Source organism: Elephas maximus, chromosome 22 (genome assembly GCF_024166365.1).
Source record: "Elephas maximus indicus isolate mEleMax1 chromosome 22, mEleMax1 primary haplotype, whole genome shotgun sequence".
Lineage (NCBI taxonomy): Eukaryota > Metazoa > Chordata > Mammalia > Proboscidea > Elephantidae > Elephas > Elephas maximus.
In genome coordinates, this window is record NC_064840.1 from 3,684,382 (window position 1) to 3,700,751 (window position 16,370).

At 45.5% G+C, this 16,370-nt stretch overlaps 1 long non-coding RNA gene across 1 annotated transcript in view; it reads right to left on the bottom strand.

Moving 5' to 3' along the window:
- LOC126065780 (uncharacterized) overlaps positions 1–15,763 on the bottom strand; it is a 53,524-nt gene extending 37,761 nt beyond the window's left edge. Inside the window, exon 1 of the long non-coding RNA XR_007514928.1 lies at positions 15,657–15,763. This is a non-coding gene — a long non-coding RNA (uncharacterized LOC126065780). The remainder of the gene's footprint in view (positions 1–15,656) is intronic.
- Between the last annotated feature and the right edge of the window lie 607 nt (positions 15,764–16,370).

The window sequence follows — 16,370 nt, forward strand, 5'->3', positions numbered from 1 at the left end:
ATGGATTGGAGGGTGGCTTGTCCTACAAAATCCTTTGTGGTTAACGCAGCGTTTGGTTTGACCCACGGAGTTAATGCAGGTGAAGTCCCTTTTATCCTCTAAGGACATTTCAGTATGATGACAGAGCAGGTTATCACTGTTTCACGCATATTTAATTAATAATGTCAAGATGATGTCACTTTCCTGTGGACACAAGGGAAATCGTCACTGTTTTCCTTGGGTCCTGGGACCATTTTCCATGGGGTCCAGGTTGGACTTCCTTATGCTGGCCATATAAAATACTTGTTATTATATGGTTGGCCATATATAATATTTAGGGTATTGTTATTGTTGGATGCTGTTGGGTTGATTCCTGCTCATGGTAACCCCATGTATGCAAAGTAGAGCTCCACAAGGTTTTCCAGGCTGAAGCCTTTCAGAAGCAGGTCAACATGCCTTTCTTCCTAGATGCCTCTCAGTGAGTTCAAACTGCCAATTTTCCTGCTAGTAGTCGATCACAGTGGCTAAAAGCTCAGCTGCCAACCAAAAGGTCAGCATTTCAAATCCACCAGCCGCTCCTTAGAAACCTTATGGGGCAGTTCTACTCTGTCCTATAGCATCGCTATGAGTTGGAATGGAATCAACTTGACAGCAACGGGTATTTTTTTCAGTGGACCGCTTAATCATTTGTGCCACCCAAGGACTCCACTCAAAACCTACTTCCCACAAATAGTGGGGTTCCTGTCTTCCATGGGAAAGCTGAGCATGTCTCCCTGAGCTCACAGGGCATCAACTCTTCTCTCCACCAGCCCATGCCCTGTGCCTACCAGGGACAACAGTTATTTCTTCACAAGCCATTCTAGATCGTGACAACCTCAGGCCAGGGTCTGTGTTCCGGTTAAGTTCTGATCCCACAGCCACAGCCCGGCCCAGGGCTGACAGGTAATAGTCAGGGAAAATGTAACACAAAAGCAGAAGTCATTTACTCAGATGGGAACTGTGGTCTCCTGGCTTCCCCTCCCCAGACTTGCTCATCCTCCTCCTCACAGTTGAGACTTCTCTTGCATAGTCTGATTATCCATGGGTAGACACACAAGAGGGTGTGTGCTAGGACAAACACATCAGCTTGGCGTGTATGTCTGATCATCGAGAAAAACCAAGGCTTACAGCACACAAGCGAATCTGAAATAAATGTGGTAGTGCCTTTTTGCCCCTCTGTAATGGGATTACCCAGGAAAGATAAAATAAACCCAGGAGTACACTCTGAAAATAGCAATATAACTCAACCCCTGTATCCTCAAACAGTTTGACTTAGAATTAAAAGGAGCCATTTTGTCTGTTGCCAAGAATATCAAAGTAGGGCAAGCAATAGGAGGGCAATTTCAAATCAACTGAGGCTACAGGAAAGATTTTTCCTGAGGCTTTTTTGGAAATGGGGTGATATGTGTTTCTGCCGTGGCCTTTTAATAAAGAAATCATGCATTATGCAAACACCAGCATTTAAACCAGTTATAGAATTGAGTTATGACTTTCTTTTTATGGATACGATGTCTTTACTAAAACAAAACAGTGAGAGTTGTATCTTATCCATTAGCTGTTGGAAGAAAATTAATTTCTAGTTTTTCTCTTTTGGAATGAGAGCATATTGTCAGATTATTTTTTTTAAGTGTATAATAAATCATTTCTTAGTAAATGTGGGAGGTTTAACAATAATAAAAAAAAATAACATGCTGTAAATTCAGCTCTCACCACAGCACTGGACAGTAATTACAGCACCCCCGTTTTACACAGGGGGTAACTGAAGCACAGAAGGTTTATTCACCGCTTACAACCTGACCCACACCTGTTGTCAAGGCTTTCAGTTTAAAATGAATAAATGCCAAAACAGGATGGCAGAAATGTAGCATATTTTACATGCTTATATATTTTTTAAAATCGATGCTTTTAACCCCACAAAATACAATGTAATATTATTATGCTAGTCACAGAATAAGAATCCCTGGGTGGTGCCAATGGTTTAGCCAGCTACTCACTAAAAGGCTGGCAGTTTGAACCCACCCAGAGGCACCCAGGAAGAAAGGCCTGGTGATCTGCTCGGAAAGGGTACAGTCACGAAAACCCTGTGGAGCCATTTATCCTGCCCCACACAGGGTCACCACGCACGAATGGGAGTCAACTTGGTGGCAACTGGTATTCACAGAACAAATCCAAATTATATATGTGTGTGTGTGTCTTTTAAACTGAAACATACACACTGGAGGCCCTTCATGATCATGGGCTCAGAATCTCCCTACTATATAGGAATTAACTACTGGTGTGTCCTTGGCCTCTTTTCCCTCGGTGGAGAGTCCTGGATTGAAGATGTGGGATTCTGTGTGACCTTGCTTTTAGTTCACACTTGATCTTTAGGTCTTTCCCCCTCTCTGGGCCTCAGTTCCAATGTGGATGGCCAGAGTCTGGAATGAATAGCATCTTGATTGTGACTTTAAGACAGAGGTTACAACCCTCTGTAGCAAGCATGGCCTTTGACATCTGATGGATTGTGTTTGGGTTACAAAGTGTTTTAAAACTGCTCCGGTTGGCATTTTAACATTCGAACATTTCACATGAATGTCCAGATATTGTAGATCTCCTGGGACACCTGAAGTTCCGGGATCCTGGCCTGCATTTCTGCATTGGCCACAGTGGTTGGAGGTGAGTTGTAATATTTTTGCCTGTTTTACTTTTGGATTCTCTGTTTTTGTTGTGTTCATTCATTTTTCTTTGTTGACTTGCAAGAGTTTCTTAGACATCCTGGATATAAATCCCTTCTTGGCTTCAGGCATATTCAGGATTATCTGGGTGGCTACTTTAAAAGCAAGCTACGTCTCACCATTTCAGTGTCTTCATGAGCATTATGATATATTAATGATCTGGCATCATATGGATACTCTGACTAGGACAACAAAAACCAAAAAACCAAACCCACTGCCCTTGAGTCGATCCCGACTCGTAGTGACCCTATAGGACAGAGGAGGACTGCCCCATAGAGTTTCCAAGGAGTGCCTGGTAGATTCGAACTGCCGACCCTTTGGTTAGCAGCTGTAGCACTTAACCACTACGCCACCAGGGTTTCCACTAGGATAACAAGCAACCTTTAATGCAGCTTTGCTGAATTTAGAGATGGCTGACTCTTAGGGGTGCACATGAATATTCCCTAGTATATATATATTTTTTTATTTATATAGGAGCCGCTGGGTGGTGCGCATTGTTAACACACTCAGCTACTAACTGAAGGGGTAGAGGTTTGAATCCACCCAGAAGCACCTCAGGAGGAAGGTCTGGCAATCCCCTTTTGAAAAATCAGTCATTTGAAAATCTTACGGAGCCCAGCTCTACTCTGGCACACATGGGGTCGCTATGAGTTAGAATCAACTCAATGGCAGCTGACAACAACAATACGCTGAGGAAGGAAGCTGCAAATTCTAAATTTGAGGATTCTGCAGTATACCATCAACCAAACCAAACCTGTCGCTGTCGAGTCGGTTCTGACTCATATCGACCCTGCAGGATAGAGTAGAACTGCCCCACAGGGTTTTCAAGGCTGTAATGTTTACAGAAGCAGACTGGTGGGTTCAAACCGCCGACTTTTCAGTTAGCAGCCGAGCACTTAACCACTGCACCACCAGGGCTCCTGCACTATACCGTACTGTGTAAGAGCAAATGGTAAGATCTGAAAATCATGAAGTGTGCTCATTGTGAGACAAGCAGTTTTCTGGAGAGGGGGGCTTTGGCTGGGTGCTGAAGGATGGGAGGATTTCTTTGTTGTTTCGTCTGGACGCGCCATCAGTGCTCAGCACGTTTGGGGAATGGAGCTAAGAGGCAGGCAGCTCCACTAGACATTACTACTGAGCTGAATTTCATACGAGGAAAGAGTTTGCAGCCTGAGAAATAAATTAGAATATGAAAGCTTGTAAGCAGAATAACTTGGACAATAAAAAGGTGCATCATTTAATGAAGACAAGCATAAATGCCCTCCCTCAGCTTCCCAAATACCATTTTCCCCACCATTGTTTGACATTTTTATTGTGATTTTTCGTAGCTGATGGAAAAAGGAAATATCAGTCTGTATTTATAATGTGACATTATTTGCATACATCTCATTAACTATTCACTGGACTGCCCATCCTTAGTAGAAATTAATTTTTAACATCTGTGCATGAAATTCTTTAAGATACTTGATATGTGTATCCTTCTTATGGCTAATGAAAAAGGTCTTTTTTTTTTAAAGAAATGAAAGATCATTAGGAAAACACTTCATTTTTATGCTGAGCAGTCTTTTCTACAAATGTCATCTTTTTCTTTTTTCCAATCAGCAAACTAACTTTCAGAATAAGAAAACTACAGAAGCCATGCCTGCTTTCGCTCTAGGGTAATGGGAAATTTATCAGTTCAGGGCGAATGACCCAAGTTACAGGTTACAGAGCTCGGCTGCGGAGGCCCCAGTGGCACAAGCTGGTCGTATCGCATCGTGTCCGTGTTGAAGAAGGCTGACAGTCTAAAGAGGAAACACGTTAGGCCTTAAAAGCACACTGGATGACTGATTTTAACAGCAGCATCTAGGCATTTTGCAGGGTCCATAATGAAGTGTGTTGTTGTTGTTACTGTTGATTCCGACTCACAGCGACCCCGTGTGACAGAGAACTGCCCCATACGGTTCCCCGGGCTCTAATCTTTACGGAAGCAGTTCTCCAGGTCTTTCTTCCAAAAAGCCACTGGGTGCTTTTGGTTAGCAGTTGAGTGTTTAACTGTTTGTGCCACCAGGGCTCCTTATAACAAAGTGTAGTTTCCACCAATCTACTTGCCTTTAGCAGACTTATCCTGGTGAATTTGATTATACTAGGGGGAAGCAAACCAGAAACTAATACATATTAAACAATCATAATTATAAATACTCTCTGCTTGCAGCAAAATATGTAAAATATTCCAGTCTCACTCTTGTCTATCCAAATACAGGCCAGAGAGTGACAACATGCAAATTTCATAGAGAAGGATCTGTCACTTGTGCTTCAGAGGGATGGGGTTCATGACTGAGGAGAGTGTATCTGTATCTCCTTCCCCCCTACCTTTGGTGGTGGTGTTGTTAGGTGGTGTCCAGTCGGTTCCAAGCACAGTGACCCCATGTACATTAGAATGCAACACTGCCCGGTTCTGTGCCATCCTCACAATCGTTGTGCTTGAGCTCATTGTTGCAGCCACCGTGTCAATCCATTTTGTCAAGGGTCTTCCTCTTTTTCACTGACCCTCTACTTTACTGAGCATGATGTCCTTCTTCAGGGACTGGTCCCTGCTGATAACATGCTCAAAGGATGTGAGACGAAGTCTCGCCATCCTTGCTTCTAAGGAGCGTTCTGGCTGTACTCCCTCCATGGTTATTCTATTAAAATGGCGCTCCGTCATTCATAGCAAACAATGCACAACTTTTAGTATCTGTGGGGTAGTCCCAGGACACAGTGTGCATGTGCACGTGTACGCACACACACACACGTGCATATTCACGCACACACACGTGCACACACACATGCACGTTCACTCATATGCTTGTGCGTGCGCACACAGACATAGACATAGACACAGACACAGACACACACACACTCATGTGCTTTCCCTCTCCCACATGGCACTCATCTGGACTGCCTGGGTCCCACTGAGGGTGCCGTCTTCTAGATCTTGGTGTGCTCCACATGTCTGCACTGGTAAGGACCTATTTTATATTCTCTTTTTTATCACGTTTGGAAGTGCGCTGATAATAGGCTCCCGAAAGCTAAGAACCATTTCTTGTGTCTCCAGTAGCACTTGAGGAAGGTTGAAGAGTTGAAACTCAAAAGCAGGCAACTTACATGAAGCAGGTTGGATCAAGTCAACAAAAGCCAACGATATTTGCGTTGTTTCCAAATCAAACATTTGCCAGTTATGCTGGGTTTTTAACTGCTATGCGGATATTGGCCAAGAGTTGATAATTATTGAAGAGGGAGGGCGGGAACTTACGGGTTCAGTTACATGATTCTGTTTTTGAATATCTATGAAATTTTCCAAATGACAAGTTAAAAAATGCTGCACGGACCAGACAAACACACCGTCCTTTGTATCCAGGCCACAGGCTGCCATTTTGTGGTTGTTTCAAGAGGCCTCTATCTGAGAGCGAAACGCTGCGGCGTGGGAACAAGATGGCCCCAGGCTCAACTTAAGGTTTAAGGATTCAGGAAATTGATTTCATTTCCAGGATGCCTATGCTTCCTTTTGACTTTACATGCATGAGAGCACTTTGGGCTGGGCAGCCTGAGTCTGTAACTATCGAGGTAGCTGACCACACGTGTGTGGCCTTAGAGCAGAAGGTCTTCTGTCACTACTGGCTGTGAGGCTTCACCTTGGACTCCAGCTTTGCTTGTCTATAAAGTAGGAGTTTTACAGATGGCTATGGGAAAGACAGAAGAGCTGATGCCTTCGAACTGTGGTATTGGGGAAGAATATACCGTGGACTGCCAGAAGATGAACAAGTCAGTCTCAGAAGAAATACGACCAGAAAGCTCCTTAGAAGCGAGGAAGGCAGGACTTCTACTAGCTTACTTTGGACACGCCATAGGAAAGACCAATTGCTAGAAAAGGGCATCATGGTTGGTACAGTAGAGGCTTAGCAAAATGTGGGAAACTCACCACGAGATGGATTGACAGGATAGCAGCAACAACGGACTCAAACATACCAACGATCATGAAGATGGCAAACGACTAGGCAACGTTTCCTTCTGTTGCATGTAAGGTTGTCATGAGTCAGAGCCAACTCGATGGCAACTAACAGCAGCAACACTGTGATGACTGAACAACACACGCTCTTCACACATGCCTCACATGCTGTGCCCGCTAAGCAGATGCAGATTGTAATTTTGCAAGAACAACAACAGGTGCCATGTGTACTGGGCACTTACTAAGTGACAGGCCTGGGATCAAAGACCACAGCCACGATCACGGTCAATCCTCTCAGTGCAACTAGGAAGGGGAGCGTTACTACAGGATTGTAAGTAAGAAAATGGGACAAGAGGGGTGAAGCTTGTGAACCAAAACAGAAAGCAGGGGTGCCAAGGCCAGGTCGGGACTCGGGCTGCCCCCCACCACGGCCTGCGTGCTTAGCCGGGCCCTGAAGACTACAAGGTCATTTCATCTTAAACTAGTTGTGGCCTCTGGGCATGCTGAGGGTTCAGTGCTCACATTCCATTTCAGCAAAGTTCAGGCGAAAGAAATTCACCACATTCCCCAGGCCAGCGAAGGTGGGCCGACCAGGTTCCCACCCTGTCTGAATGACTGCGAGGCAGGTGGGCCAATGGCAAAGCTGGCCCCAGCCCTCCCCTCTGCCCCACACCCTCCTCCCCAAGCTGTCTGCTGTAGGTGGTGCTGGGTGGGCTCTGGAAACAGCATCCGCAAAACACGCAATGGCCGTCCTGGTGACCAGGACTGGATTCCTCGTGGCGTACAAAGCTTGGGTGAACTCTATCTTATCAACTCTCCTATATTCCCAACAGGAGTTCCCAGGTGGCACAAACAAGAAAGTGCTCAGCTACTAACGAAAGGTTAGAGGTTTGAATGCACCCACAGATGCCTCAGAAGAGAGGCCAGGTGATCTGCTTCCAAAAAATCAGCCACTGAAAACCCTGTGAAGCACAGTTCTCCTGATACACACAAGGTCGCTAGGAGTCACAATCAACTCACTGGCAATGGTTCTATTTCAATATGTGGCTTCTACATTTGCAGACCTGTGCAAACGTGTTTATCTATACACACAAACATCACTCTATCTGATTACAAAGGCTAATGGCCCGGAAAAGAGTGGTTTATGGTGATCTGAAAACAAACAGGGAGACGTCTATTATGGTTTGCGCCGCATTCTCGTATTGAATGTCTGAAAATATGCCACTCCAATACACGGCTTACTAAAAGAAGGACTTCATATTCTTTGAAGTAAAATACCTTTTATCTTCAGGGTTTAGTTGAAAGAATAACAGAACAAAGAGCCCTGAATGTGGAGCTCGTAGGTCCCGCAAAACAGCAATTGATGGAGATGAATCCGTGGGGCGGAATTGACGGCATCAGACAACCTTCCCCAAGAGCAGGGGAAACATCAGGAAGAGCGTCACACCACTTCACATTTGAAACCCACGGCTAATTATACTTCTCAGGTGATTATTCATATTTATGCATTTCTTAGTCTTTCTTTGCTGAGTGACTCCTGATAAGCTTTCATGTGCAGTAAATAGTTCTTGGAGTAAGTTGCTAAATAAAGATGAAGGAAGCATAACTGCCCAAAATGCTCCTGAGTTTTGCTGGATCCCTGAGTTGCTCCTTTTCATGTGCTGTCATTTAGAGCCTGAGGGGGATGGGCTCCGTATGCCCCTGCCCGGGGGAACTGGCATGGCCTTTTGTGGCAACAGCAACAACAAAAATTACTGACGACGTTTCCGGATGCAGTATTACTCATGGTTCTAATATCAGCGTCTGCTAAAATATTTCAGTGTTGACCTATGTTATGGATTGAGTGTGTCCTCCAGAAAGATATGTTGAAGTCCCAGCACCCATTCCCGTGATGTGACCTTGTTTGGAAAGAGTGTCTTTGAAGGTGTTACTGGTTAAGTTAGCATGAGGCCATACTGGGGTAGCGTGGGTCCTAATCCAATATGAGCGGTGCCTTATGAAAGAGGAGAAAAAAGCCCAAGGGACAGACAGAGGAAGGACGGCCACGTGAAGGTGGAGGCAAAGATCGTAGGAGGCAGAGCTGTAAGCCAAGGAATGCCTGTGGCCACCGGAGGCCACGGGAGAGGCAGAGAACAGACTCTCCTTCAGGGCCCTCAGCAGGAATCGACATGGCTGACACCCTGACCTCAGACTCCCAGTCCGCAACATGGGCTCCAGCTTAGCAACAATTGTGACGATGGTGCAGCACCAGGCAGCGTTTCGCTCTGTTGTACACAGAGTTGCTATGAGTCGGAACCGACTCGACAGCACCTAACAACAGCAGTCTGCAGAGCTGTGAGACGACACATTTCTGTTCTCATAAGCCACCCAGTTTGTGGTACCCTGTTACAGCTGCACTGGGGAACTAACACAGCCTCTATCTTCCAAAGTGCACAGTGCTAAAAACAGGACAGAGATGTAGGACACACGAGTGCTGTTTTCACTTATTAAAGTTATTGCTTTAAACTATATCAGCATTAATAGTTTTCATAACAACGACAACAGAAGGATTACAGGATATACAAAATAAATGAAAGGCCCGGGCTGTCAGGAGCATTGTCCTTGTGGCTGGAAAAAAAAAAAAAAGTTGTTTCAGAGATGTTATGATCCAGCAATACTCACGGTTCCAATCCTAGAAATTTCTAATATTGCAATATCAGCCTGTATGTTTGAAGTTCATGGTGCTACAAATGGGATAGAGAGACTGTCTAGTTATCAACGTAGGGCAAATAAGTATCTTTTTTGTCAATTGAAAGTATTTCTTTAAACTATTTGAGTGCTATATTTTTTATTGTTGTTAAATAAGTAGAAAAAAAAAATTTTTTTTTTTTTTTTTTTAGAGAACAAAGTAAATAAGAACCAAAAGTCTTCTTTCACCATGCTTTAACGAGTTCCTGGGATGCTAAGCCAGGTTCAGGGCAGGACTGAGGCATCACAGAGGCCATGGAAAGTAACAGGTTTATTATACTCACAGCCCCCAGACTCAGGGAGGCACACACGCCAGGACGCAGGGCCACACGGGGGGCTGCACCCGAGGAAAAGGTAACAACTAGCTGGAACTGTAGGAGAAGCTTATGTATCGTGGCAAAGCAGGGTGTCATTAGCCAGACTGCGTGGGCTATCTGGGATTGGACATTCTGAGTAACTCTGCAGACTGTGAGGCATAGGAAACCAACCCAGTGCCATCGAGTCGAGGAGCTATGCCTAACTGCTCAGCACTTGGCCTGAAGGTGATTCGAATGGGTGCCTTCAGCACAGTCAGCCAAGTGAAGGACTCGCAGGACTTTAAAACAGAGCGCTTAGCCATGTGCACCACCTAGGGCTCCTGGAGCTCTTTCCTCTCTGACTGGAGAGATGCAAAGATTGGGAGTTGACATTCCTGCCTCCCCGGGCCCTTAGCCAATGATTAAAGGCGCTCGCATATGAAAGCCCTTTGCCTCCTTTGGGCCCAGCTCTGAGATGTCACTTTCACTCCACAGTCCCCTGCAGAGTCAGGAGAGGGCCACCTCTGTAGGATTTTGCAGGAAATCCCATTGGTTTTGCTTCTTCCTTCCTTCCTTGTCTCGCTTCCTTGGAGGTGTGTTCTTAATACGTCACTTTCTCAGTCATCCACGCCCTGGGCTCTTTCTGGGACAACTGACCCAAAGCGATCGTGTAATGGTGACAAGTGCACATTCAGGACTTAGTGTGCTTGAGTTCAAATCCTGACTCCAGGTAACTACTGCCTAGGCCCCCGTGGGTGAGCAAGTTGCCTTAACACGGTCTCTATAAAATGGAACTGTGAAACCTTAACATGGTCTCTATAACATGGAACTGTGAAACCTTAACACGGTCTCTATAACATGGAACTGTGAAACCTTAACACGGTCTCTATAACATGGAACTGTGAACCCTTAACACGGTCTCTATAACATGGAACCGTGAAACCTTAACTCGGTCTCTATAACATGGAGCCGTGAAACCTTAACACGGTCTCTATAACATGGAACTGTGAACCCTTAACATGGTCTCTATAACATGGAACTGTGAACCCTTAACATGGTCTCTATAACATGGAACCGTGAAACCTTAACATGGTCTCTATAACATGGAGCTGTGAAACCTTAACATGGTCTCTATAACATGGAACTGTGAACCCTTAACATGGTCTCTATAACATGGAACCGTGAAACCTTAACATGGTCTCTATAACATGGAGCTGTGAAACCTTAACATGGTCTCTATAACATGGAACTGTGAACCCTTAACATGGTCTCTATAACATGGAACTGTGCATATTAATGAACAGATTATCTGTGATCTAAAACCCGTTGCCGTTGTGTCAACTCCAACTCATGGTGACCCCATCTGTGTCAGAGTAGAATCCTGCTCCATAGGGTTTTCAATGGCTGCTTTTTTGCAAGGAGATCACCAGGCCTTTCTTCATAGGTATCTCTGGGTAGACTCGAACCTCCAACATTTTAGGTAGTAGCCCAGCGCTCTCACTGTTTGCACCACCCAGGGACTCTGTAAAATATTCTAAAACCTGTGAATTCTTAATCCTTAGACCTGTGCTCAGAGCCTTGGTGGTGCAGTGGTTAAGAGCTCGGCGGCTGGGGAAAAGGTCGGCAGTTCAAATCCAGCATCCATTCGTTGGAAATTCTATGGTGCAGTTCTACTCTGTCCTATAGGGTCCCTATGAGTCAGTCAGAATTGACATGAGGGCAATAGGTTTGGGTTTTTTTTTTTTTTTGGTTTAGATCTGTGCCTGGAGCATAGCCAGGGCTTGGTGCACAAGAGCTACTGGTCAGCATGCTGAAGGAGGAGGGATGATTCTCCTGCCTGCTAGCCCTTCTCAGATCCAAAGAACGACAGGTCTTACAGGGTGTCAATGAATCCCTGGAATGCAGGACTTGTCTGTTTGAAAAAAGCCCAGGGTGAGCACAGGACGCTAATACTCATTGGTGTGCATGCCTGTTCATGTGAAAGCAAGCTCATCTGCAGAAAGGAGACAAGCAGAGGTCCCCCGTGGCTGAGAAGAGGCACCCGGGAAGCACAGTGAGTGGCCTATGTACTGATTTGCGTGTGTGTGCTTGTCATCATGAGAGGTGAGGCCTCCTCCCAAACCAGAAAAGCCACGAGGCAGGACAGGAGGGGAGGACAGCGCTGAAGTAATAAGCTGTCATGTCTGAAGGTACTTGCTGATGTGCAAATGGCATCTTTCAAAGCCTCCTTCAGGTGAAAGTTCTAGTTTGGGCAACAAACGGGTTGGAAGGGATTTGCACCTTTGCTGTGGACACGGTGGCAGTAACGTGGCTCCTTCCTCCACGGGGGCTTTAGTAACTGAGGGCACAAGATTTCATAAGAGTGAGACAAGGGCCGAATCTGCAGAGGGCCCAGCATGGCTGGCTTTGACGAGATTGCTTTTTATCAAGGGAGTCTGTCTGGTATGCTAAGGAGAAGCTGAAGTGAGGTTGGTGGAGGCAAAGAATAAAAATGAGCCTTCGCGTTTTATGACATTTTGGTGCTCAGGCTGAAACGGATTGGGAATGACACACTCTTTCTTCGTGACATCTGAGCGCTTGGATCATTTCCTCCAACCTACATCTTCTCTTCACTCTGAGTCAGTCCTGGCCTTCTGCTCACAGCCCTGTGGGCTACACAGACAGTCTTGCAGCTGACGTGGCTGCCTACTCAGCAGGGTCGACATGATCAAGCACCAGCTATTTGTGCACTAGGAAGTCTATGTGTTAAGGGCTTTGCATGGGTGATTTTTTGAGATCTGCACAAGTACTTTAAATTTGGTGGTGTTGTTAGGTGCTGTCGAGTCGACTCTGACTTATAATGACCCCATGTGACAGAGAAGAACTGGCCCCATAAGGTTTTCTAAGCTGTAATCTTTATGGGAGCAGGTCACCAGGTCTTTCTACCGCGGAGCCTCTGGGAGGGTTTGGACCGCCAACCTTTCGGTTAACACCTAAGTGCTTAAACGTTGTGCCACTGAGGCTCCTTACTTTAGATTTAGTATATTCAAATGTTTGCCCCGGGTTACACAGCTTGAGAGTGATAAAGCTACAATTTGGAACCCACCCAGTTTTTAACCTGTTGTCCTTTGGTGCTGTAGTCAGACTGTGGAATGATTTATTAAAAACTTTATCTCGGGTCACATTAGGCAGGCGGTTGGAAACTTTCCAGCTTCTGCATTCCGGCATTCTGTGAAATTATTGGACTCTCCATCTGTGTTTGTCCCCCCTGTCTTTAGCCAGGATCCCAAGGGGATTCAGGACAGGGAGGATGTCTTAGTCACCTAGTGCTGCTATAGCAGAAATACCACAACTGGGTGGCTTTAACACACAAATTTGTGTGTGTGTGTGTGTTTTAAAGAGTTCAGGAGGCTAAAAGTCTGAATTCAGGGTGCCAGTTTTAGGGGAAGTCTCTCTGTGTCCACTCTGGGTAGAAATCCTTGTCTCAGCTTCTCTGGCGTTCCTTGGCGATCTTCATGTGGTGTGTATCTTTCCCTCCATTTGTGCTTCCTTCTCTGTGTCTGGAAACTCTGGTGACACAGTGATTAAGAGCTTTGGCTGCTAACCAAAAGGTCAACAATTCAAATCCACCAGGCACTCCTTGGAAGCTCTATGGGGCAGTTCTACTCTGTTCTACAGCGTTGCTATGAGTCGGAATCGACTCGACAGCAACAGGTTTGGTTTTTCTGGTTCTCCGTGCTTAATCTGCTCCTTTTATATTTGATAGACTGGCTTAAGACACACCTCACACTGATAGGGTGGGCTCATTAATATAACAAAGAAAGCCCTATTCTCAAATGGGATCACATCACTGGTATAGGGGTTTAGGATTTATAACACATATTTTTGGGGGACACGATTCAATCTATGACTGCTGGTTAAGGACAGGGCTCTGGTTTTAATTCTGTCTCTACCGCTTCCTAACTCTGTGACCCTAGACAAATTAAGTTTACTTGTTTAAGCTTCAGTTTTGTCATCTGATAAGAGGATAATAACATCTCCCTTGCAGGACTGCTTTTGGGATTAAGCAGGAACATACATCTTAAAGCACTTGGCACAATGTTTTACACACAGTGAGTGTTCATGAAATATTAACTACAGCAAGCATCCCAGGTCTTCCGACTGCTTCAACAAGGCCCATCCCCAACACAATTTCATGTGTCCACACAACACTGGAGGCTACTGTGTGACCCTAAGGTAGCCCCAACCCACACCTAGGAAGTCTCAGCTACAGAAGGAGAAATACAGATGGTTGGTAAACACGAAAATATGATCAAACTCACTAGCAATCAGCAAAAAGCAAATTAAAACAGTGTGCATGGAATAATCTGATAATATCACATTTTGGCCAGAGGGGATAGAGTGGGGAGTCTTACAGACTACTGGTGGGAGTCGAACTGGCACAGTAACTATGGAGGGCTGTTTGAGAGTATCTACTAAATAATAGGAGTCCCTTGGTGGTGTGAATGGTTCACGTGCTTGGCTGTTAAATCAAAAGTTTGTAGGTTCAGTCCACTTGGAGGCCCCTTGGAAGAAAGGCCTGGCGATTTCCTTGTGAAAAATCAACCACTGAGAATCCCATGGGGCGCAGTTCTACTCTGACACACGTGGGATTGTCATGGGTCACAGTCAACTCAGCGGCAACTGGTTTATTCCATTTTAAAGTGGGTACGCCCACTGCCCTGTAATTCCGCATCTTCTAGCAGCCCAGAGAAGCACAGATGCGTGGCCAAGGGCCCAAGCCGAGATACTCACTGCAGCCTTGATTGTTGCAGCGACAAGTCTGAAATGCTCTAAATGTCTGTCCACGATGGAGTATGGCTGACACACCCTCATCTCTCCACGGATCACTATGAAGAGCTGCAAATACTGACACGGAAAGAACTCCCAACACACACACTTGAGGGCTAAGGCCCGCTGTTGAGTAACACATGCAGTAAGAGAGTTGTCAGGCAAACACACACAATTCCTAACCATAGTCAAATTTGTTGGTAAAATCTTAGAAAAAGCTCTGGAAGGCTATGCATCAACCTGATACCCTTAGTTACATCTGGGCATAGGGGAGGGGACTAGGCTGTGATCCAAGGGAATTTAGCTTTCTCTGCAGTGCTTTAATATTTTATATGGAATATTACGAATTACTTATGTGATGAAATTGTTTTAAGCGTATAATTCACATTCTTCCTTAGCTGATGGAAAGGACTTCCTCTCTGCATTCCCCATCCCTGTGAGAACTATGTTCACGTTCTTATCCTCAGCAGGCATCATCTTTTATACCTCGGCTGCTTTGTGGGGCCTGCGGTCCTCTCAGAGCCCTGCATGCAGGTATCATGTGCACTTTTCTTCCTCACTCCCACAGGGCACCTCCTCCAGGAAGCCTGCCTAGCTTGTCACCCCAGGGTGTCCGCACCTCATCCACAGGTTCCCACCTTCCCACACCTACTCTCATCCTCCTTTCTACCTGGAACACCCTCCCCTCTAAACTTTCTGCTGAGTCCCTGGATGGTGCAAATGGTTAACGTGCTCAGCTGCTTAGCTGAAAGGTTGGAGGTTCAAGTCCACACAGAGGCACCTCAGAAGAAAGGCCTGGAGACCTGCTTCCGAAAAATCAGCTACCGAAAACCCTGTGGAGCACAGTTCTACTGTGATACACACAGGGTCGCCATGGGTCAGAGTTGACTCTGTGGCAACTAGTTTTAATCTTTCTGTATATTTAAAGCCCTACTCCTCCTTCTATTGCTATCAGAAACCCAGCTTCTCCTAAGAAAATGTCCCCTATTCCCTATAACTTATACGAATGTTTCCCACTGAATAAATCCTGCCGTAGTTACGGAAGTTGTAAAATACACGATTGAAACCCCCCAGATCTGCAGGGTTCATGTGTGGGTTCACACATCGTCTCTGTAGGTTACTTACATGACCTCGGGGCTGTCATTTAACATCTCTATCGCTTGGTTTTATGCACACGTAAAATGAGGTTGGTTAATAAGAGTATTTTCCTCATGGGGTTGTTACAGTGCTGAAGTGTGTTAACATCAGAAGGGGTCTGGAAAAGACCAAGCATGCAGTGAGCATTTGTTAACTGTTGTCAGTTATTATGATCATTAGAATAACCTCTTCTACCTGAGGGACCTTTGAGAGGAGACTCCTACACAGCTTACTCTTCATTTCCTAGGGCACCAAGCACAAGTTAACTAGGCACACAGCAGAAGTTTCCTGAACAGATGGGATTCGCTTCATTGCTAGTTTTGCAGGGTAGGAGACAAATGCCCTATCAATCGGCAGTAACACAGTCCCGGTTGCCGTCGAGTCAGTCTGACTCACGGCGACCCCACGTATATCACAGCAGAACTGGGCTCCACAGGGTTTCCAACGGCTGATTTTTTGGAAGTAGGTCACCAGGCCTTTCTTCCGAGGTACCTCTGGGTGAACTAGAAGCGCCAACCTTTCAGTTAGTAACCTAGTACGTTAACTGTTTGCACCACCCAGGAACTACAATCGACAGTAATGAAGGGTCTCAATTTAGTTTCTATCTACTGGTGAATTACCAGTGCAGTAAATAAACAGGCGAGAAGAGAAAAAAAAAAAGGAGGAAAATAATCCCAATGACTTGCATTTTCTAGGGCAGGA